At 31.9% G+C, this 24,362-nt stretch overlaps 1 protein-coding gene and 1 non-coding gene across 2 annotated transcripts in view; one reads left to right on the top strand and one right to left on the bottom strand.

Moving 5' to 3' along the window:
* LOC105202421 overlaps positions 1 to 21,966 on the bottom strand; it is a 48,883-nt gene extending 26,917 nt beyond the window's left edge. Inside the window, exon 1 of the mRNA XM_011170934.3 lies at positions 21,617 to 21,966. The gene's annotated coding sequence lies outside the window, so the exon portion shown is untranslated. The remainder of the gene's footprint in view (positions 1 to 21,616) is intronic.
* On the top strand, positions 6,268 to 6,339 carry Trnaa-ugc. Its single transcript has one exon. It is a non-coding gene; the product is annotated as a tRNA-Ala (tRNA).
* Positions 21,967 to 24,362: the final 2,396 nt, after the last annotated feature.

Here is a 24,362-nt window from a genome sequence, read left to right as displayed (position 1 = left end):
ATTTATAATAATTTTTGCAACGATAATTATTATATTTTGCTGCAGTTTTAAGTAAATAACTTTTAAACAAGTGGATCTAAATGAATTTTTTTGCATAAATATGAGAGTTTTATTAGTATATGTATAAATTTTGATTTGATTGTTAATGCTACTTCCCCAAATTTGCAAGTAAGTACTGCAAAACACAATTTTACATAAAAATCAAAAATAAACAAAAGAAGTTAAATAACTTTTAAATCAATAAATAAATTGTGCTCAAATTTCACACAGATACTCAAACGTAATATTAGAATATTCTACAAAATTTTTATATTTTTGAGAATGTTTTGAGATACACTGAAAAAAAGTCTAGTTGAATTATTGAGAAATCTGATAGATTCAACCAGATTATATAGTAAAGTCTATAAAACGTTTTCATTATAAATTTTCGAGTCTTATTATAATAACCAAAAATTCTATTTAATTTCACAAAAACGTACTCGATTATACAGGTCTCGTTAATATAATAAAATCATTTTTCTCAGTGTATGATCCATACAAATTTAAGAAAACGATTGTTTACACAACTAATTGGATCATCATTGAAAAAAAAAAAATACTTCCACCGTATTTTATTTTCTTCGATAAAGTTTGAGAAGCGCATTCTCTAGAAAGAGAAGAAGAGACAGAAGGGAGTTTAAAACAAAACGTTACAAAACAATGACGGTCCGCCGTCCTGTATAATCAACATGTTCGACAATAAGACACGGTATGCATCGATGATGGACGCTAGAAGGAGTGTTCGATAAAGGTGAATTCAAGTAGATGGACCATCTATGAAAGCCCATTGAATGTAATGAAGGACGTAAGTTATAATTTACAGACGGTAATGAGTGATATTATCAATAAACGGGTAGCAACAGAGCGCCAAGGCCTACGGCGGCTTCTGCATCGCAGAAGGTCCGTAGGCGCCGATCGGTCGCTCGTACTAATGGTTAATTACTTCTCATGTACGCTTATAGGGATGCCGTCTCTCCTTACGTCAAGTGGTGTCCAATTTATCGCGCGGAACGAGTTAAACGACCAGCGAAGAAACGCTCCTGCCAATGCGCCCGGCGAGAAGCCGTCGTTTTCCCGTCGATCGCTTTTTTTCCGGATCAACGATCACACGGACGACCGTCGTAGCGTCAATTTCAATTTCTGCAGATCGTTGAGCAAGATGCCTCTTGTCTCTGAACATCCAGCGAAAATAAAAGCACTGAATAACATTTGTTTCAAGCAACGCGGATGGCCGCGTCTTCTGAGGGTAATTTGCAATTAAGATATAAAATAAATATATAAATCTAGTGTTTTTAATCCTCCATCGTGCAACATTTTTTTCGCTGCTTTCCTAGTTCAACTGGGTCACTGACGGTGTTTTTGAAACGGCTTTTAGGCTCTAAAAAAATCTACAAAAATTCTGTGTGCGTGATACCCTCTTCCAACATTCCAAAAAACGATTTCACAATTCTTTAACTCGAAACGTTTTTTTTTTACTTTTTTTCGTGTCCAAATTTAATAGAATAATTCAAAATTGAAAAACAGTCTGAGTCTTTAATTTCTAATTGAACTACGAAAGGTTAAAACACTGAAACAAACTTTAAAGCTTATTCTTAGCTCAACCAATTTGCGATCGATGTCAAACATGAGAAGTATTACAAAAAAATATTGAAAGAAAAATTTATTGAAGAATCATACGCTCACAAAAATATAAATGGATTTTTATTTCTATGAAAACTCTTAATTAATTCGTTGGAACAAACAGTTTTAGAATTTCCACCTTCATGCTCTTGAAGAAATTACTTTCTTGCTCGTTTCATTAAAACACAGTCAAAAACTTGCGTTTCAAAAGGAATGAAAAATTTGCATAACAAAACCCATTCAAGTTCCAAATTTTTTGCGAATTCTCGCGATCGAAATTACTTCTGGTTCAACGTTCGACGTAATTGGATCGGTCAGTGATCAATTAGAAACTGCTCATTGCAGCGGGTACACGTGCCGCATCACGTTCGAGTGTTAGAAAGTTTCGCGAAGGAGCGACTTAGCCGCGACGAGGGTCGTTTTGCGAGCGTGGGATTTGAGAGCTGAGTACCCTTAAAATCATTGTGGCCGGCGCGTAATTGTACGCGTATAAACATGGGCGTCGAGTGTGCAAGGTAATCTAGCAAGTATTTGTGGGCGACGCAATTTGGCGAAGTAGCTCTAGAAAACGTAATTATATCGAAAATGCACATAAATGATAACGAACTTACTCCAATGTCTCATCGATTACTTCTCACGAAGACTCCGAGTTTATTAAAATTATATTACTACAAAATACTGCTGCGCGGCGCAAGATTAATAAAACAGCGTAGCTGTTATTACACTAAACGCATTTTGCATTGTTAATGTCAGCGTTTTAAAAATTACGTTTAACATTCTAGATTTAGTCACAGGTGCGTTTCTCCGAAATAAGAAGAATATTTTAGAGGATTTCTGCGAAAAACTTTGCCGGCGCCCTTGCCCTTGTAAAGCTGGTTGTTTGGTCGCACGTGTCGCACCATATGCCGCTGCGCGTTTTCACCCCGTGGCTAGCGGCACCGGCGTTACGCACCGATCGTCATTATAAGTTGTATCGAGAAGATAATTAATCGTAAGTTCTTTGACTATGGTGTACGTACGTATGTACACACACGGAGCGCGGTGCCTCGACAATACACGTTACGCGTTACCCCTAATGAACTTATTTGCCGATGCCGGACACACGCAAATAAAGCCCAATGATGAGCGTGTGTGCGTATGACCATTAGGCATTATTTGCCAAAGCGAGCCAAATGTTATATATTATTAGATTGTTTGCAAATTATGCAGAGGTCTAAGCTCATATAACTCACTTGCATGACAAACATAGACAAGATTAACAATTCACAAAGACTAGATACAATATTTAATGAGTCTTATGCTTGCCTAGGATAATGACTGAATACATAATAAAAGAAAGAGAGAGAGAAAGAGAGAGATATTATTTTTTCAATTAACGCTGCTTTTGCGTAACAGTTTGCATAAAAAAGAAGAAAATCTGAAATCTGAAAAATCATGATGCTAACATTCCTTTATTTTTCGGAAACTAAACATTGCACTGTGGTAATATTAATACAAACGTGATCTGCTTATAGGTAATTAGAGAAATAAAAACTCAAAGTTTATAAATTTCTGGTTTCTTTCTATGTAAAATCTGCTACAAACGAATTCTTAAGAAACGAGAATAAAATTGGCATTTTTTCTTGCAAATTGCATAGTTGGAAAATAGTGAGTAATATTATTGTTAATATTAAATAATTTTACACGTTTGTAACTTTTTAAAATTGTATTGTTTGTATTTTTATCTTTCACGTTTTTCTCATAATGCGATTTGAAACAAAATCGCTGTGTAGCGAACCACCTCTCCGTTAAAATAGACAAAACTACGAAATCTTCAACTACAATGTTGACAGATGTTTCATGAATTTTTACATTTTCTTTAACACCTTAAAGTAGAGAAAATAGCGTCGGACGTGACAGTTCCATTAATAAGGCTGCCCAAAAAACATATAAAGTAGGAGGGTACAATTCTACTCTCTTATAAACTTTATTTAATACATACAAAAAATTTTATTACTTTATCAATTAGTTTATCAATTTATTTGATAGTTAATTTTTCCCTACGGGCTGTGTCTGAATTCTGCTATTGCTGTTTAGAGTATCAGTTTTGGAACTTAATTTCTCAAACGATCTTTTCCATTAACATTAATTATTACAAAATATGAAGCAGTATTATAAAGACTGTTATACCAGCTGATAAAAGACTTTCTAGTTCGTATTTATGTTTTTAAAATTTTATAATTAACTTTTGTTTAAAAAATTGACTGCATTCAGCAAAAAAAGCTTTGTATAACAACTGTTATAAGATTATTTCTCTGATATCCCTCTAACTTCTGATTCCCATTAATTACACAATTTATAAATTCGACACACAAAGTAGGAGGAATTAATGTTTCTCTAAGAAAAATATTAAGGAACTCAAAATTAAAAATCTGCAATGTAAATAATACAAATTCTTCTGATATATTTTATTTTTAAAAAGCAAAACTGCAAAAGCTATTGTTAAGGTAAACTTTTCAAAAAACAGGTTGCAATAATAAAAGCCATTATATGTATAAAAATATCAAAAAATTTTTATGCATAAAAAAATTTTTTACCATTTTACATACTTAAAAAAAATTATTATTTTATTATTACTATTTTATGAAACATAATAATCTGTCTTTTCTTAGAAAAAAAAAAAAAAAAAATACCGAGATAGAGCTCGCAAATTTTCAATTTCCGATATTTCCGATACTTTCGTTATTGTATGTACACGTAACTTGCCATTTACGTAAATTGCGCGTGTGATACGGGCAGTGTTTACCATAGTCTAGTTATGGCTCCGCAGTGAGAATAGCAGAGAACGAAAGAAAGGGTACTCTGTCGAACGTGCCCCGCGGACAGGCGCGCGTTCATCCGCGCCGGGACGAACGGAACTCGGCTTGGTCGCCCCGCGAACGAAAGCGCAAAGAGCGCGCGAGTCGCATACCCCTCGCCGGAATTACCGTGCGACGCGCATTATTGCGAGATTCTTCAGGAACGATACCGAGCGATGCGGCGCGCGCCTCCCGCTCGACATCGAAAAAACAACAATGGTGCATTATGCGAGAGCGCTCCGGTCCGCCCTGGCGCAACCGCGAATGCCCCTCCGAGTACCTTTGATTCTCCGCGGCCCTTTACGCTCTCTATAATCGCGAGCTTGCCTTTTACTGATCGAGAAGAGGCAGTTGCCAGCAATGAATAGTTACGAGTAGATCTTGCCAGTGTAAAGCCGTCTTTTAGAAAACAATAGCAATGTATCGGCATGATCTGCAAAGTGTAGAGTTACTCGTGAAAAGGATAATGCTCTCACAACGGTGCTGCTGCAGCTAGTTTATTAATCAATTCATTTTGATTGATCAACGTATTTTAATTAAAAATATTAAAATAAATAAATTAAGCATGCACACAAATTCATAAAAATCAGGTCAATATTTTTAATTTATTTCTTGTACAAAAGTCATACTTAAATGTTTTTAATAAATATATTTAATAATATATTGATTAAAAACATTAAATAAAAACTAATATTTTTAATCAATATATTTTGATTAAAGATATTAAAATAAATCCACTATAAAGATAGATTTATAAATACATATAAAAATTAAACTGTCTTGATTAATTTCTTGTATAAAATATTTATTAATGTTTTAATATTTTTAATTAAAATATAATACTGGTTAAATTTACCTAGCAATAGCGCTAACGCTCTCAGAATAGTGCTATTAGCATAATAATTTAATTAATAAATCTAAATAATATATTAAAATAAATCGATTAGCCACTTAAATTCATGAAAAGAATATTATTAATAGTTAATTCCTTGTACAACATTTAATAATATATCTTTAATCAAAATGCTAATTAAATTAATAACTTAATAGCAATATTATTTTGTAGTAAATAAAAGTTATCCATAAAAATTGAGCCAATATCTCTGATTAATTCCTTGTACAGAATTTTTTCTCTTTTATATTTTAATATTTTTAATTAAAATATACCAATCAAATTAATAAACTAGCAGCAATACTAAAAGGCAACTAACAGTAATACTAATGTTCTCAAAAGAATACCGCTGCTAATTTATTATACTGAAAAAAAGTCTGGTAATAGTTACCAATTACCAATAGTTTATTTTAAGTAATGATATTTAGTGAAATGAGACCAATTAAGTATTTGATTAATCAAAAATAATTTTATTCTTTTAATAATATTTTAAAAATATTATTAAATTTAGTCACACTAAATATTTAGAAAAGTAAAATTATTTTTAGTTAACCAAAAATGTTAACCAAATATTTAATTAACAATCAGATAACAAACTGACAATATTTATCGTCATTTTTAACATGAAAATAATGTTTTGCTACCTGGAAATATTCCACTCAACATTTGATAGCTATTACCAAAAAAAAATCATTTTCAATATAATTATATCAATTTATTTTAAGTAATAATATTAAAACATCAATGAATTTTGTTTGGAACGAACATTTGGTTTAATTTTTATAAATTCGTGAATGTAATCGACTTTATCACTTCTTAATTTTCTGTTCCAACAAAAGCAAAAAGAATACTCATGACTAAAACAGTCAACTCTCGTTCGGGGATGTAGCTCAGTGGTAGAGCGTTCGCTTTGCATGTGAAAGGCCCCGGGTTCGATCCCCGGCATCTCCAATTTTTTTTTTAGTCAATAAATAATAAATGTGATTACACATATAATTAATTTGACAATAATATAAAATTACAATAAATTTTATAAATATAAGTACCTTGTATGTATTTTTTTAATCTTTGATAACAAATTCATCACTTGAGTTTGAATTGACCTTTTTCTAGCATAAATTTGATAAAAGAGAAAGAAAAGAGTTATTGCTTCTAACAACTCTTCACATTTTATTTATCTTTTGTGATTAACTCTTGAATATACTAACTTACAGATTTTACCAAAAATATTTTCAAATATTTTAAATATGTGAAAAAAAATGCTTCAAATTAAGCAAAAAAAACTGAAATATCTAAAAGTTTAGTTGTATATAAATCTGAAAATTTTATTGCACATTAAAATAATTATGATAGTCAAGTATAATGAGTATTGCTGCCAAATGTATTAATATTCTATTCTAGTAATCAGCTTGAGCGCCTTACGTAATTATTTTGATGGTTTAAGAAAATTATTTTCAAATTTGTATCGAGCTAAATTTTTATACATTTTAGCAAAAAAACCGTGTATAAAATTTAACTCTAAAAATATAAAATTTTAAAGTTTTAGTCAACATTTATTCTTTCTAATATCTAATAATCTCCATGATCTTCATATTTTAATTATAATTGATGAAAATAATTGTAGCACATTATATACGTTGCTTATTATATTCCACAGAACTGGCATCCCATTTATAATAACTCTTGTCATATAAATTTCTTAAAAAATTTTCTAAATGACACAATAATGTCACACTCCAAATACATACAGACGTATTCATTCTGACAATATAAATTCAGATTAGACCTTATTTTCTGAAAAACGATACGTATACATACATGCATATAGAAAAAAATATACGCTGACTTTGCACGTTTTATGCTGTCGTAACAAGCGTTGTTAAATACTATGCAGACAAGAAAAAAATATGTTAAGAATGCTAATTGTACTTTCCAATAATAACTTTTTGTCAAGTCTGCAAATTATTACGATATAATAACATTAGTCTTTCGTAAAAGCAGAATACAATATATTAGCTAAATTCACTCATTGTCAGCAAGATTATTCGATAAAAATAGTTTGACTTGACATCAATTAATTTATTATATAATAAAAAACTTACGGTCATTATTCTGTAAGAAATGAACGTTGCCGATCTTATACATTTCACTCAAAGTTGTATAATCGTGGAGATTCTTTAGTAAACTCGGACATCATTTTAATTTTTATTACAAAAAACAAATACGGTTTTAACACTCTCGGACTCAACCTGTTCTCGCGAGGCAATGGAGAACCAGTTTTAAAATTTCCGATATTGACTTTTCACACATAATTTTATTATATTTACACTCCTAATAATGTTTTATAAATTGACTCCGTTACTAATTTATTCACTTGTTTATTCATTTATCTCAACAAATTGTAATTTGCGATCTGTGAGTAAGCGTTCTGCTATTACTGCTTATCATTATTTGTGAAATAATGCGTTAAATATTCGATGCACAATTACCCTTATTATCGAATGACAGCTGAAGAAGACTTAGTAAGTCGAAACGTTCTGTCGTCCATGCTTATTAGAATAAAAATATTCAGTATTACATCTAAGCTTTTACTCGTTACTCGGCAAATACTCCTGTATTATCCGAAAAGTCATAATAGAGAACTCGCTTTCGTATCGAATTTTCGGTAGCAAACACGGTTGCAAAAGCGAAATCTTTCTCCGTGTGCAAATTTTTTTTTTTTTTTTTTTTTCTTTTACATATGCCTTATCGTTACAATGTCGACGCCGCAACATCATTAAGCAAGCAACGTCATTGTGCAGGCACTTTTTTTCAGGACTTCCTCAGAATCGTTCTGTGTTTCGCTCCAAAGAAGAACAGAGACAGATGGAAATGGAGGCGTGGGAGGGAGAGAGAGGGAGGGAAAGGGCAGGCTACTTAACGGAACGCCGGAACGAATCTCGAAGGCCCTGTGGGTTCGGCATGTGGCTTATTATACCCGCTAATAAGCGCAGTATATCGCGTCGATTATCCGCTAAGTATAGGGTCCAAGCCAAAGGGCTATCGGCATCGGCCGTTGGGCCGATGACTGCACGTCACTGGCATGCACACAGCCATAATTCATACACGGTTGGCTATATAATGGCCGGTGCCCATGCTGCTGCCCGTCTACGTATATATTTCTGGCCACTCGCCCCGCGAGTGGGAGCGGGACGAATAAATCATAAAATTTATAACTCGCGTCCCCCGAGAAAGAAAAGAGCAAAAAAAAGGTATCGCAGCGCGGAACTAGACGGCTAGAGATGAGCGAGCGTGCTTGGGCGCGCGAACGGGGTTAACGGGGAAAAACGCGAGTTCTCTTAAAATCCGATCTTCTCATTCCCCAAGCCATGTGGGGTGGCTTAACGGACGTTTACCCAGCCTCCTGCCATAAAAACAGAGGAAGACGAACTCCTGTCCGGAGAGTCACGGAGGCTCGAGAGCTCGCGTGCTTCGAAAGCTCATAATAGCTTCCGAGCCATAACGAGTCGTTCGTATTTTAATTTTTAAACGGGACACGCTGAAAGACTAAACCTGAACCAGAATGCTTAAGCCCTGCATAAAGCACGTTCCTCACACTGCAACTTTTTTTTAGAGAATTCTGGAGAAGTAGCAAAAACAGGTCCGATACGTCATTGATAAACATAAACACGATTACCGAGGATTAAACGGGAATTTTAAATGGAAACAGATGCCCACCGACGTCTGTGTACTTTAAGCGTATCCGGTTAACGTGGCCGATATCAACGCTTATCGGTTGCACGTTGCGGAACACACGTTGCCTTAGTGCATCGAACTCAATACTAATTTTAAACTTTAGTCAATAGCCAGAAACTATTTTCATTCTAACGCATTCTTTATTGATTCCTTAACATCCGTGTTTATCGATTTTCTCTCTATAAGTGCAATTTTAATTTACATTTTGCTCGAAGAATATGCGAACGTTTTAAATGTCAAATTCATCAATTTCACTTTCTATAAAGAATGTGATCGAGGTGCTCCTTCAATCCCGGGAAATAAGGGGTTGAAATAGGTACTGAATGAAAGATCTCGTTGTACTGAAAACAAATATGTGAGTTTTATTTTTTACCGATTTTCCCTTTCAAAGTTAAATTCCAAAGATTCCAAAATTCAAAACAGTTTTATTGCCAAAAATCAAACAAAAGTGCAAAAAATCCAATTTCGAACATTTGGATTTCGAATCTTTTATTGACAGTTTTGAGATTTCTTATCAATTGGAAAGTAGAAGGTTTCAAATGAGTTTTTGTACAACACAACTCCATACTTTAACGTTTTCATACTTCTTTTTAATTAAAAACAGTTTTGAATCTATTCTAATACACGGAAACAATAATTTCGCTGAAACACAAATCTGAAAATAATTATGTTAAATCATTAAAAAAATATATTAGTCGTTTAAGTTGGTTGCTACAATATCAAAATTTTTTGCATTATTTTGAATATCTTACATAATTATTTTGATAGTCCAAAATAAAATTATTTTCTGATCTAGCTAAATTTTTTAATACCACAGTAAAATTGTTCTCTCCATGTAAGGAACCTTTAGAATCTTACACCTTTAGAACAAAAAAAATTAATGCAAAATAAAAATTATGTATTTGTTTTCAGCTCAACAAGATCTTTCATTTAGTACCTACTCCAACTTCTTATTTCCCTAACTGGATTGAAGAAACATTCTCAATACTCATTTGACCGCACTCTCTCTTAATTTTAATATCAAAATCTTACATTAGTTTATATAAACACATTTAAATCGAGAAAATAGCTGACTGGTCGCAAGCACATTTTTGCGCTCAATAATAATTTCTTGAGGTAAATTTATATACATTTACCAAGTTCTCCCAAACTACGCGCCGCAGACTTTAAAGCACAGTTGATAAGTGGAACTAGAAATATGATATCACGAAATTGAGTTGCTAATCGAGTTTAATAATTTTTGATTACTTAGTTTATAAACTCATTAATTTCATCTACGGTATATTTCACGGAAATGATCAGTTTAGCTTCTGACAGACTGACGCGAGGCACCCTGTTTCATGAAACCGAGAAAAATCTGTTACTTATTTTCGCCTTGGCATCTCTTATCGCGGTCTAAAATAAGCGATACAACGAAGTTTAACAGTGTTTAACTTTCGACTGTCGCATTCCTCGCTCGATCGCTCGCGGGAGTATGACGCGGCGCGGCGCGCTATTACGATCGGAGGCAATCGGAGGGCTCATGCAACACGCTCCGCGCTTCCAATTCGTTCGCACGCGGAGTATCTCGTAAAACTGGGACGCATCCGGGTAGAGCGAGACTCCCGCGGTCTCCTCGGCCAAAGAGAGTTTTTCCATTTACCGCGGGTCGCAAGTCGCGGGCTGCGTTTGACGCTGCGACGCGGAATTCTTATGCAAATAAGAGGGCATCCCGGCTTTGCTCGGGAAAGGTAACCATGGTCGGAGAGCGCGGTCGAAGCACAAAGGGATCGGAACAAACGTGCCGGCCAGCTGACAATGCCACGGAAGAAAAGACCGGGCGGTCGTTACGCTCGGCCGCGCTTACGGCGGTTTTTATTTACACCTGGCGCGCGTATTGCCCTGCACTTCATCGTCGACGGCGCCCACGCGTCCACCGGGTACGTGTCCATCTCTGACGTGTCACTTGAGAACTGTCGTACGATCATTTCTGACTCGTATTCAAGACGCGTCCTTTCCTGCACTGCGAGATAGAAAATATTAATCTCTTGTTCTATTTTTCTTCCCTTTTCCAATTTTATTCCCCTTTTCTAATTCGTAATTTGAATATAAAACGAGTAACTTTTTAAACTTTTAAATTAAAAGTTACATGTATGGCTGACAACCACATTACGTGGAACAATTGTTATTGCAAATTAAAAAGCACGCTGAAATCTTTAAAACAAATCAAAAACCACTCAAGATTGTGGGAAATGTTGAATCTGTAAAGATTTTTATGTTCGATTTACGTTTTCGGGGATAAGTGCAAGAGCTCTACCGAAACGAAATTAATTACAATTGTATTATAATAATAATCATTGAATCACACTTAATCACTGAATTGACATATAAAAACGTTTTTATTTGTTACAATAATTACAATAATTACAATTAATTTGTTATACTGAGAAAAAAATGGTTGCAATTATCATAATTTAATATCATTTATAACTATAATTCATAGTTTTCGGTGCCAATCATATATTTATAATTGTTTTAACAATCCAAATTATAATTGTTAGTCATTTTTTTTAAATAATAAACAAATGCTTAAAAATATTTATATTAAAATAGCTATAATTGTGATTGCATTTGCTAAATATAAAAATATTTGTTTTATTTTTATCATTCATATCTCGATATTTTATTACATTAATATTTGAAACCATTATAATCTATAGCAAAACTTTTCCAGTTGATAGAGCAATAAACACATGGTTATTATTACTAACATTCAAGCGGTAACAATTATGCAAATGGCGCGGCTAATCATAACTATTTTATCATGCATTATAATCATAAATATCAAGCATTATTTTCTCAGTATACAATTATGTATCAATTTGATATTTGTTACATTTAAAAGAAGAAAAAAACCTCTTTTTTGCGTGCCATCTAAACGATCGTTACTCTCAGTGCAAATATTACATAAAAGTTTAGTTATGGAAACTTTATCTTTAAAGAACCTATTAAATCGCAGCGTTAACAACTGTTGCAGCAGATATAACAGAGTCCGCAACGCAAGTCCGTTAACATTAATCAAAGTTGATTTACAATAATTGCATGCGTTATATCGCAACGCGATCGTACGCCCCAAGCGCGGATTCGGTAATCCCGGCAATTAGCGAGTTCAGCGAGTTGAGGCGGCCGAATGAGGCGAGATCGATTCTCCGCCGCAACCGCCAAGGATATATGCCCTTTTTAATTCGATGATTCGACCGCCCGAAATGCCCGTAGTCGGGCCCGCCGTGGACGTATACCGCAGACAATTTAACGGGCGCGATATAAATAGGCGCCACCGCGTCCCGGTCTCGACCGAATCCGGGAAAAGTTCACGATGCGAACGAAACGGCGGCGCGGAAGCGCGGAACACACAGCGCGCCGGTTATCCTGTGTATTATATTATTTCAACCCCAGAGAACACTCCGCCCTGGATAAATTCATTCCCTCTCGCGACTGACTACTCTATTTTGTAATAACGCAATTATGGCGAGCAAAATTTATAAAAGTTCCTAACACGGTTAACCGGCTCTGATGAAACCCGAACCGAGTAATATTCTCATTAGTTTGATTAGGGTATCGCTGTTACAGGATTTTTTGCACGCGTCGCAGTTTATCTCGCAATTTACAAAGCTTTCGCTCGCTCATAATTTATATTTTTTTGTATAACCTTGCAATACAGAAAGCGTAGAGTCCATTATATTATTTTATTAGTTATGTTACTGCGATTATTTGGCAATTTTTTTACGTAAATACTAAATTACAAAATTGGGACATTTTTTATGAGTCGCATAAGCAGAAAGCAGCATGTTCCTGATTTGAAGTGCGCCACGACTATTTTTCTATCTTTCTTCTATTTTTTTTGTCTCTATTTTAATATGTAAAAAATTAACTTTTTTTAATCGAAAGTGTTTCATCTGATTTTAATATTTAGTTTTAACTCATTGAGAAACGACAACTTGACCACACTTTGACTTCCATTCATTCTCGACAATAAACAAAGAATAGTTAAAACCATAACTTTACGATATTTTGTCTATAAGGACGGTAATTAAGAAAAAAATTATAATTTATCTTTTTATTTTTATTTTTATTGAATTGACAACGTAGATTCTATTATTATATTGTATTTATTTGATTATTTATTTTTGTATTTGTGTGTTATTTTCGTTCTTGGACTCTTGCTCTTATGGATTTTGTTAATTTCCGCTAATATTTGAAATGTCACTTTAAAATTAGATGCCTCTACCATATAATTTTTTTAAATTTCAGTCATCATTTGTTTGTTATAATTATTGCTGATAAAGGCTTAATATAGCACAAAACACGTTCTGCAGAGTTATGTTTTATATTAATATTTATTTCACATTAATAAATGTATATTTTCATTAATGTTTAATTTATACCTAATATTTTTCGTAAATTAGTATTGATTTAATTCATTGTTTAATTTGCTCGTTTTGGCCTTTGTTGTTTACCTTCTTATTGAAGCAGAAATCTTTTTCTTTGTCGCTATATTTTAATTTGTAGTTAAAAGAAATCGGCTAAATTGATATCGGAATAACAAATTATTGTACTGATTTGTAATATTTTTCGAGGAATTTGTATTAAACATATTATATATGTATATATAATTATATAGAACCACGACTTAGTATCATGCAATGATTACCTGCCCATAATTTACATCGTGAATGACGTGGCAAAGTAGAACATAAACCATCGTAAGTACATTCTATAGACGAGTTTTCCTATGAGTAGAGCACGTAAAAGATGATACGCATCGTGATATCGATTATGCTACTCAAGACTTTATACTCGTTGCCTTAAAGTTAAAACTTTCAATTGCATTGAAAGCCTATACACAGCACTTTGAGATAAAAGACTACAAGCATAGTTACTAAAGCATTCTGTAGAATTGCAAATAATTATATGTAACTCTACGAAATGGTCCCATTAAATCTCCACTTAAATATTAAAAACCGTGCTTACAGACATTAACAATTGCAAATTTATCATTGCATTAATAAGTAATTGTAAGTAAGCTGTATTATTATTATTATTATTATTATTATATTAATATTTACAAAATATATGCTTAAATTTATAATTTACATTATTAAAATGCATCAATTATCAATTAGGTTTCTATCATTGTTTTTGAATGAAATAACTAGTTTAAGATAATGACTAGACAAAAAATAAATCAAACTATTATTTTAACTGTACGACTTGTAAATATTGTGATAATTTTTAATATCAAAAATATAAAAACATTTTATCACGGGCGATATAATAAAATCCATAGAAATATAAATTGATATTCTAATCATAAATAAAATCTTAAATATTACACGTTAGATTTAAATATAAGTATCTTTATTTCTTGATATATTTCTTAAATATACGCATATATTTCTTAGTATACGCATTGTCATTTGCATTGTCATTTCCTTGACATCTTCGAATCAACGAGCCAACTTTCTTGTCACACGTAGTTGTACTTGTAGAAACTTTTGAACCTTGATATATATTCCCTAATACAGTAGAAATATAATAATGGAACATTAAAAGTAACAAAGTTATTGAGCTTTTCATATTCTATAACTAATTGGTATTTCTCGTTCTAGATTCTTTAGAATCGAAGTTTCAACCTTGACAACGCAATCGTAAAATAGGGTGATTGTTCGATACAAGTTTGATACGTAGTAATGTAATACGTAATGTATATTTTGTAATTACGCCGTCTAACCAAAAGGAAAATATCTGTAATCAACATGAAGAACTTAGTGCTAATAAACGTGTAGCGCTAATAATAATACGTGTGCGGCAGAAACTTACAACGGTACTCCGTACGGAAAAAACTGTCTATAGCTGTAATTCTTACGATCAGAGTGAACAGTTAATAATGTTTTTACAGCAATGAAGATTACCAAGTTTTCGTTAAGTACGTTAATACGACGATGTCGTGTACAGCATTTTATCATGTGTCAACATTAACGTATACATAAGTAATAAAATAAGATATTTATACATGTATCCACATTATTATTAATTCATAGATGCATTATAATTTAAAACATGTTAAATAGCATAAAATAAATATATATTAAATAAAAAATGTATGGATTGTAATTATTATTATTATTATAGTTGTAATTATTATAATAAAATTTTTGTAATTATTATAATAGAATTTCATTATATTTACATGCATATAATATATTTATGAAAATAAAGCAAGCAACGACTTCTTTCAAGCTTATTAATTAAAAATTAATAAATGCTATTTTTGTCAAATTAAATTATTCAAATATACAATTTACACTAAGAGTAATATCGAATCATTTTAAATATATAATGAAAATCTTGAATATTTTTATTATTGGGAATTAAACAATTTTTTTTAATCTTGAAAGTCTTGAATGTTTTTGAAACATATTTTTTTTAATAATTTACATTTTTATTTTTTACCTACTATGTAAACATTTATTTCCTTTATTTTATTTTTAATGTTTTCAAATAAAAACATTTTAAAATATGCAAATGTTCAAGCTGTAATCTGTATGGAAATATTTTTTAGGTATTCACGCAAAAAAAAACAAAATTTTCAAAATTTATCAACACTTTTAAAAGTTTTTTTTTTAATTTTCTAATAATATTGAAAGTAATTCGAATCTTTATTAATCAAATTATCTGAAATCGATCAAAAAGAGAATTCAAACAATCGTCTAAATGAAAGACATTTTATATATACTCGAAAGGATAGAGTCGACTATCGTTTACTTTCGAGCCCACAGAAGTCTCTTATAATCTATCATCACGGTGTGACGATCAACTTGAGATCACCTCGCAAACACAGTGCAACGTTGTTGAGCCCCTCGAGCTCTCGAGCTTTTCTTGCACTTCGCAATCGGTAATTTCATCACGACAAGAGAGTTCAACACTTGCGGACCAACAAGGCGAGATCTGACAGACTTTCTCAATATAACTGAATACTAAAGTTATATCCGGATGATTAATCATCTGATAAAGTACAACATTTAATTTTTAAAAATGCTACATTGTAGGAGTTTCCCTGGTATGCAATAGCTAACTATAAATTTCTAATACTGGGATATACTCTTGAAAAAAAGTAGTACATTGGACAAACGCACAGTGTATATGCGTCACATAAAGTAGGTTTCGTACGATAGGGTCAATACCTTGGTTTCGCGTATCGCGGACATCCCTCTGATCGGTTACTTTGTTAACCCTGCTGTTCCCTATTGAACCTTGCTGTCTGTTTGAATGTATTGTAGGATCGTATCGTTTATAAATCAATGTGATAAAAATTTTCATAGAAATAAAATCTTACATTAACAGGCAAAGTCGTGAAATGACAGAGAGAAAATAATATTAATAATATATTAGTAAAAAAATAAAATAAAATTTTGAGTCGAGTAAACACGAGAGTAAACACGAACAGAACAGCAAAGTTAGAGCAAACATATCAATCCTTTAGTAACCCTATAAAAGCTACAATATTAAATAATATTCTTGAAATATTATTTAATATTAATAAAAAGTGATTATACGTTCACTCCTGATAATATTATATAAAAATTATGTAAATATTATAATAATATTATTTACTTCAATATTTTAAATTATCGGAAATATTATATAACTTTTAAATGTAATAATTACAAAGTTTATAAATATTTTATATAAAATAATTTACATTAATTTTGGAATAAAAATAATATTTGTACAACATTTTCACAATATTCCATGCAAGTATACTGAAATAATACACGCGAATATTATCTAAAAACAAACACATAATATTAATACAATATTTCCATAATATTAAAATAATATTAAAAATATTAAATAATATTCTTGGAATATTATATTAATATTACTTTAATTTTTAAGAATATTCGTATAATATTCTAGGAATATTGTAGCGCTTATAGAGTATGCTTGACCACTTCTGAAAAGAAGTAACATTTGAACAATTTGATATCTAACGAGGCAGAAGTTTAATTGTCGGAAATTACAAAATGCTAATTTATGTATCTTGCGTAAAATATGGTATATTATTTAGACATTAAACATCTGCTCCGAGCATAAAATATATTATATAAACCGCAGCTATAAATTTACTCGCTACTCGTAGTTACGTCTCACATAGATTTCATTCTCCTATATCAGTTTTCAAATCGCGCGATTCATCGCGAGACTCGTTTGTGCGCAAAATGCATGCCTAATGCGGCCTAATGGATAATCCGACACCGGTAACGCGATGTGTTAACGGTCGACGGTATGTGGAACGGAATCTCGCGAGAAATCCGTATTTTCCTCTCAACCGTTTAGAGAGCCGTTGCACCGAAAGGGTCAAACCGGCCCTGTCGATGGGCAAAAAGCGCGCGCTGTTCTAAGCATGGTAGAGCAACGTACTCGCGTTGCGCGGTCGCGATCCAGGCTATCTCCCGGAAGTACGGTGAGATTAATGTTATGACGAGAAAAACGCGCCACTTCTCGACGAATTGCGACAATGCAATGGGCCGTGGAGGCCGTGGTTGCGATTCCCGAGAACGTACGGCCCCGCCAAAAAGCTCTCTTCACCAGGAAGCGGCGATGATTCAACGCTTTTTACACCTCATAAAAAAAGTTATCTTTTTCTCCTTTTCAATGAAAAAGAAAACGATACGGATCCGCAAATAAAACAGCGCAACGTAAACAAAATGAAAAAGAAAAGATTAATTTCACGTTAATTTAGTCAAGTCATGTATGTCAATGACAGTATTGAATAATAATTCAGCCCGTCAGATATTCATCTGTATATATTTTTTTCTTTTAATTCAATACCGTATTGCTTTCTGCGTTAATCTTTTTTTTTCTAAAAAACAGTTGACCCATAGAAATATCATATTTATATATTTTTGTTAAAAAAAGGGTTGACCCAGTTTCATACACACAATTTTTTCTTTGAGAAATATACGTGGTTAACTAACCAATGGGATTCTTGTGTGAATGAAAAAAATTGTTTCGAGTGGAGGTATCGATTGACTCTCTTTGGCTTTGGCTTTGTTGTTTGCGCTTTGTGTTCTATTCACTCGAATCGTCCATGCAAATCTGAAACTATGTACGTTGCAGGATTTCAATCTGAATTTTCCTGTTTATTAAGAAATAAGGCAATATATTTCCTGATAAATATTATAATCACTTTTTCCCCGATTATCTCAATGTAAACAACACACATAAAAATCTAAAGTATATTTCTCTCTTGTAAAAAAAATCGCAAAGATGCTTCAAGAATATATCATTTAAAAATACGGTATTTAAAACTCATCTTATCTAACAACATAGCAAAAGTTGAAATTTAACATAATAAAAAGTATTAATTAAAATTACGAATCAATTTAAATATTGAATAATTATACAGCTTACAACATTAACCGCAAATAATGGAAGAATGAATAGATATGTTAGCTAGAGTAAAATTTAAACTTCAAAATTCAAAATAAAATTTTTTTTTTTTTAATGCAAATTAGATTTTATATCTAATTAAAACAATATTTATAATTATAATTATATGATAAAATTAATAGAAATATAAGAAATGTGAATAATATATATTTTTTATGCTACAAGTTGCGTTTCAATTCTTCAGTTTTCTTTATTACAGTCGCAGCGCAATTATAGAGAGAAATTTATCATGAATTATAGATTGTCTATAGTAGGCTTTGAATATATATTTTATGTCAAGTCCCGTCTTACATCAAGTGGATAGATAACTGACGCGACGTAATATTACTGCACACGCGTTCAAGAACCGATTCGTCGAAATTCTCGGATTCTGCATACTGAACGGCACTTTTAGTCGTGTGGCTAATATCGACTCCGAAGTTATTCGAGGATGATACCGGTTTCCACATTTCATTACATATGCACTTTCTGAATTTCACGCGCACGTAACGATCAGCGCTCGAGTGCGGCTTGAATAAAACAGTAAAGAAAATAGAATACTATAAAAATCGTTATATAAAGATATCTAAATGGAAAAATGTAACATGTGCATCTTGAATAATAAAAAAAATTCAATATGCGTTCTGTTAAAAACGTGATAACATGGTTTTATCGGTCAAAATGCATGTATTATGACAATATGATTGAAACAAGACCGCGATTTGTGTAACACAATTAAAATCGAGAAAAGGCCAACGACGATTATAACAGGATCTTAGTGCTCAAATGTTTTTTACGCGATTTTATAGAAATTTTCTGATTCTTCGAATGCGCCGTTATTTTCTCGAAAACACAGCTCTTTAATTAAACCAGAAAAGTATCTCAAATAATCAATTTAATAATCAATTTAATAATACTGAGGCTCACAAGTATTTATATGTACAGTTGCTGAATTCGTACCGGTCTTTTAAAGTATCTTTTCAATATTTTACATTTTTACTTCATATATGCAACATTTAGTAACAAAAATAAAAAGTAAATAAGAAACAAGTAATATATAAACAAAAATTTAACAAGTTTCATCTTGTTTTGTACATGCTATCAGCATTAGCGTCTTATTTTAGAAAATAAGACACATTTCGTGTAACTTTTTCATCAATTCATATAGCTAATAACAATATAATTATGCAATTTTATTTTAAATTGTTATGTTTTTATAAAAGAATACTGTTATAGAACATTTTATTCATTATACATATATTTTTATAGTTGTAAAAATTACATCGATATTTTTATAAACTCTATCAAGTTTCCTAACTCGGATCACTACAAATTTATTACCATTTATTTTACTACAATACAAATGATACTAATGTAAAATTAGTATTATTTGTATTGTAGTAAAATAAATGGGAATAAATGGTAATATCAAACTCAGTAATCTCAATGAATAAAAATATGTCAATTACAAAAATTAATTCAAGTCAATTTTATTGTGTTATCTTTATCATTTCATTATTGTTATTTATTAATTATATTTAATTGCTTTTTTGATAAATTATTAATAAAATAAGTATTTATTAATAATTCTTTATATTTTTAATTACTTTAATTCATAAATTTGATACTTTCGAAGAAGATACGAGATTAAGAGATCACAGATAGTATGTTTAGGTTCTCTGAATCACACTTTTCACGAAATTTTACAGAAAAGCTTACAACAAATTAATTTGTTATTATTGAAAGGTTTAACATATAATAATAGATGCCTGAAACACCAAAGTACAATTTCAGAAATTTGATTTGCATTCAAGATAGCACCAAATACGAAATATAATAAAATAACTTGAGTGGTATACATTTGGCAATTCTCCCCTATTATTATGTATTATCCTGGACTATGTATTTATAATTAAATGATTATCTGTAGTATTTATATCCTTATATTTCTGTACGAATAAAATCGAGAGAAAAAGACAATTTTTCTCTCCAAAAAAAGGACTGTGATAATAGAATATTAGTGTTCTTAATATTTCGGAAAAATAAAATTGAAACGTAAATTCGGTATTTTTTCTAAAAAAAATATTTAAAAAATGACTGTGATAGTGAACTTTATTAACGAATTACTTACTTAAGCTTTAAAATATAAAAAAGTTGTTAAACCGTTGATGTAGAGAACAATAAAGACAACATTACCATAAAAGAAAAAACCTGGCAAAATAAAAAATAATTTTTTTCTTAAATTTTCGAGAATTTTTCGCTAAGAAGATTAATTATACGAGTAATCGTTCTTAATATGCATCTTTAAGCTGTCGAATAGCGAGAGCCACTGAGTTCATTACAAGTGCGGAAAAGAGAATCCGTGCAGAATCACGACGACGAAAACATTAAAACGACCGCGCTTCGCCGCGCGCGCGGCGATTTGAACCGTCGCGCTTGGACAACACAGGTAGATCTCTGTATTTTAAATAATACAATCATCTCGACGCGCCCGTGCACTTTTCATTGATGTCCTTCCAATGCAAGCAAACCGAGGGCCGTTCGTTCCTAAAACGATCAACCTTTTTCCGAAAAAAATTTATTTCTACGAGACCTGAATCAGAGCGTTTAAAATCAGATATCGGTTGCTGCACTGTTTCGAACGCCTTTCTAAGGTGCCCAAGTGCCGTTTAACGACGCTGCTAAATGTCGCGCGTAAGTGTGAAGTGAAAGAGGTGACTAGTTGACAGCCTTGATCGCGAGAATATCAGAAATGGAAAAATTGTAACAAAAAAATTCCATATATTTTTTTTAAGATTCGAGAAAATGCTGCGCAAAGTGAGTCTTTTAATTCTTTAGTGACACCCGATTAATTGTCCACATCGCTAATTGGCTTATTTAATATAAAAATTCTTGATTTACCCCAAGAGAAAAATTGTACTGTAAATGGCTGTAATCAATTTTTTCCACGATGTGAAGAAGCGATTCCTTCGGAATTACTATTATTATTATTATTTTTAATAAACATACTACGAATTACCTGCGGTTTCTCACGTAAGTGTCATGTTCGCCGTCAGCCGCGAGTCCTCGTGAAGCGCGAAACTCGCCAGCGCTCCTGCTCTTCGCCTCCGGTTGAGAAAGAAGGAGAAAGAGAAAGACAGGGTGTCTCGAGAAAAAAAAAGCGGGAAAATTATTCGATCACATTTTGACGAGGGACGCGCGCGCGTTCAATCGTTCGCGACGTGATCGTTTTTGACCGGCGTTTCGCACTCGCGAGAATGAACTGATGCGCGTCGTGCCGCTACGCCACGCGCGCAACCAACGTCGCGTGTTGCGTACGAATGGTCTCGCGCCGCTCACTTCGCTCGGCTCGGCGCGGCCAGGCACGGCTGCATCGCGGCTTGCTTCACCCCGGACGCCGCGCGGTCGTCACGTACACAAGCCGCGGCAGCCAATCCGACGAGCCGGCGGACGCACCGGCTGACCAATCGCGTCGCTCGCCGCTCATGCGCCGCCGCGAATCACCCGGCAACGGCGCGTAAACGAAGTTCTCGCAGTCGGCGGCGTCGATATACTGTCGACGGAGAACTTGCGCGGTGGATCCTGAGATCAGGGTTGGGCGTTTATATGTAAAGCATGTAAATAATCTACGTTACGCATGTATAATGTAACTGTTTTACGTGCCATCTATGTACAGTATTCTATGAATCACAGAAGATTCAGAGTTTATTAGAATTTAAAAATTAAATTCCTTTTTATTTTTAATATTATATATTTTTATTTTATTAATATTAAAGTCAGATATATTAATACTTTTAATTTAATTACTTTCTTTGTATTATGTTATCTAATTTGTAATAATTTAAACACATTTCAATACATTGTATCTACATAAAAAAACTTTATGTAAACACATAAATAATCCATATAGACGTAAACTTAAAATTTATAGCACAACTTTGATTATGTTTACATGAATTATTTATGTATTGTTTACATTATGCTAACATAAATCTTTTTCATGCAGGCAATAGGCAATGTAAATTATTATTATTTGGGTAATACAATATAAAAAAAATAATTGAATTATCAGAGTGTTAATTATATCTGACTTTTGATGAAGTAAAAATATATAATATTAAAAATAAAAAACAAATTATAATTTTTGATAAAATTTGAATTTTCTATAATCCATGAATCCATAGAGTATCTTTCATTTAGTGACATAAGCATTATTCTATCTTAATTGATATTCAATAAGTAACAAAGATAGCACAACGTTTGTATCAACTCGTGTTATTAGATGCGTAGAAAGAGATGACACCTAAAATATTAATTTATATAGTTTACATTGTAAATTTACACGTAATTGTTTATATCCATACACGTAAATACTGACTTTGGATGTAATATATCTTTAAATGCACAGTACGCTTCTTGCAATTTTATTAGGCATTTGCTCTTTCTTTCTTTCTTAATTCTTGGATTTGGTTCTTGGGAAAGTTTAGAATATTTTAAAAATTATTGTTAGATATATAATGATAAAGTATAGTTGATGCGTAATCAAATTTAAAATGTTTTTAAAATATTTTTGGGTTATTCCAATTATAATAACTCAGTCAAACATTAAATAAAAGGCAGTCTTATTACAGAAAAATATTCTCCCTAGCAAAAATAAGAAGATTTTTGAACTATCATTCAAACGTCATACACTTCCTTATGTTCTAATCTACGCTTCTTAAAATGTTTATTATGCTTTTATCATTCTTCCCATATGCTTTCTATATTCCAATCTACACTTTATGCTTACTTTACGTTATATTTTCCCGTGCAATGTAAAAATCAAAGAATAAAAATAAACTTGGATATTCAATAAATAATCTTGAACTGAGTGGACGTCATATATAATGAAACATGCACAGAAAAAAATTATTATTAAATCAACAATTCATTGTTTCATATATAAGCAAAAATATAAAATTTTCTTGGAAGAATTTATAATCTTAAACAGACATAATTTTGCTTACATAAAGAAAATTCTTTTCTTCGTGTAAGCAAATTATGTCTGTTTAAGATTATAAATTTTACCAGAAAAATTTTATATTCTTGCTTATATATGAAACAATGAATTGTTAATTTGATACTATTTTTTTTCTGTGTCATGTAAAAAAAGTATAATGTTATGCTTGCCAAAAAATTAATTTTAAATTATAATTACCAAATAAAAAGTGCGGTATATGATACAAACTGAACCATTTTAAAACGATAAATTTGCTGTATTTTAAAATCAGCAGATATTCAAATAACCTTTTAATTTTCTATTTGCGACTATATACAATTTCATCGAAAGTAGCTCTTCTTGCTATCTGTCTTCAATAAACTTTGTCACAGTTTCTTTTAAAGTTTCTTTCAAGAAGTTTACCCTGGAAAAAATAAAGCGTAAAGTGTAAATTGGAACATCGGAACGTAAAGAAAACCTATGGAAAGAGTGATGAAAGCGTAATTGAACTCCTTTATAAAGCGTAGATTGGAACATAGGAGCGTAAGACGCATGTATAACGTTTCAATTAAGTTTTCTATTTTCACCAGAGTATCTCAATTACAGGAAAAGAGATAGAGAACCCAGCCAGAAATGGTTGGTCAAATCGATATCAATTAATGTCGACACCGATTAATCGAATCGATATCGGTTCGATTAACTATTCCTGGCGGGAAGTATTATTATAAACCAACTTTATACTTTTTCCTAACAAGAGCATTGTAAACAAGAGAAGACATTTAAAATA

This window comes from Solenopsis invicta, chromosome 7 (genome assembly GCF_016802725.1).
Source record: "Solenopsis invicta isolate M01_SB chromosome 7, UNIL_Sinv_3.0, whole genome shotgun sequence".
NCBI classification, from domain to species: Eukaryota; Metazoa; Arthropoda; class Insecta; order Hymenoptera; family Formicidae; genus Solenopsis; species Solenopsis invicta.
The sequence above is the reverse complement of the archived record's forward strand: the minus strand, read 5'-3'. Positions and strand labels throughout refer to the sequence as shown.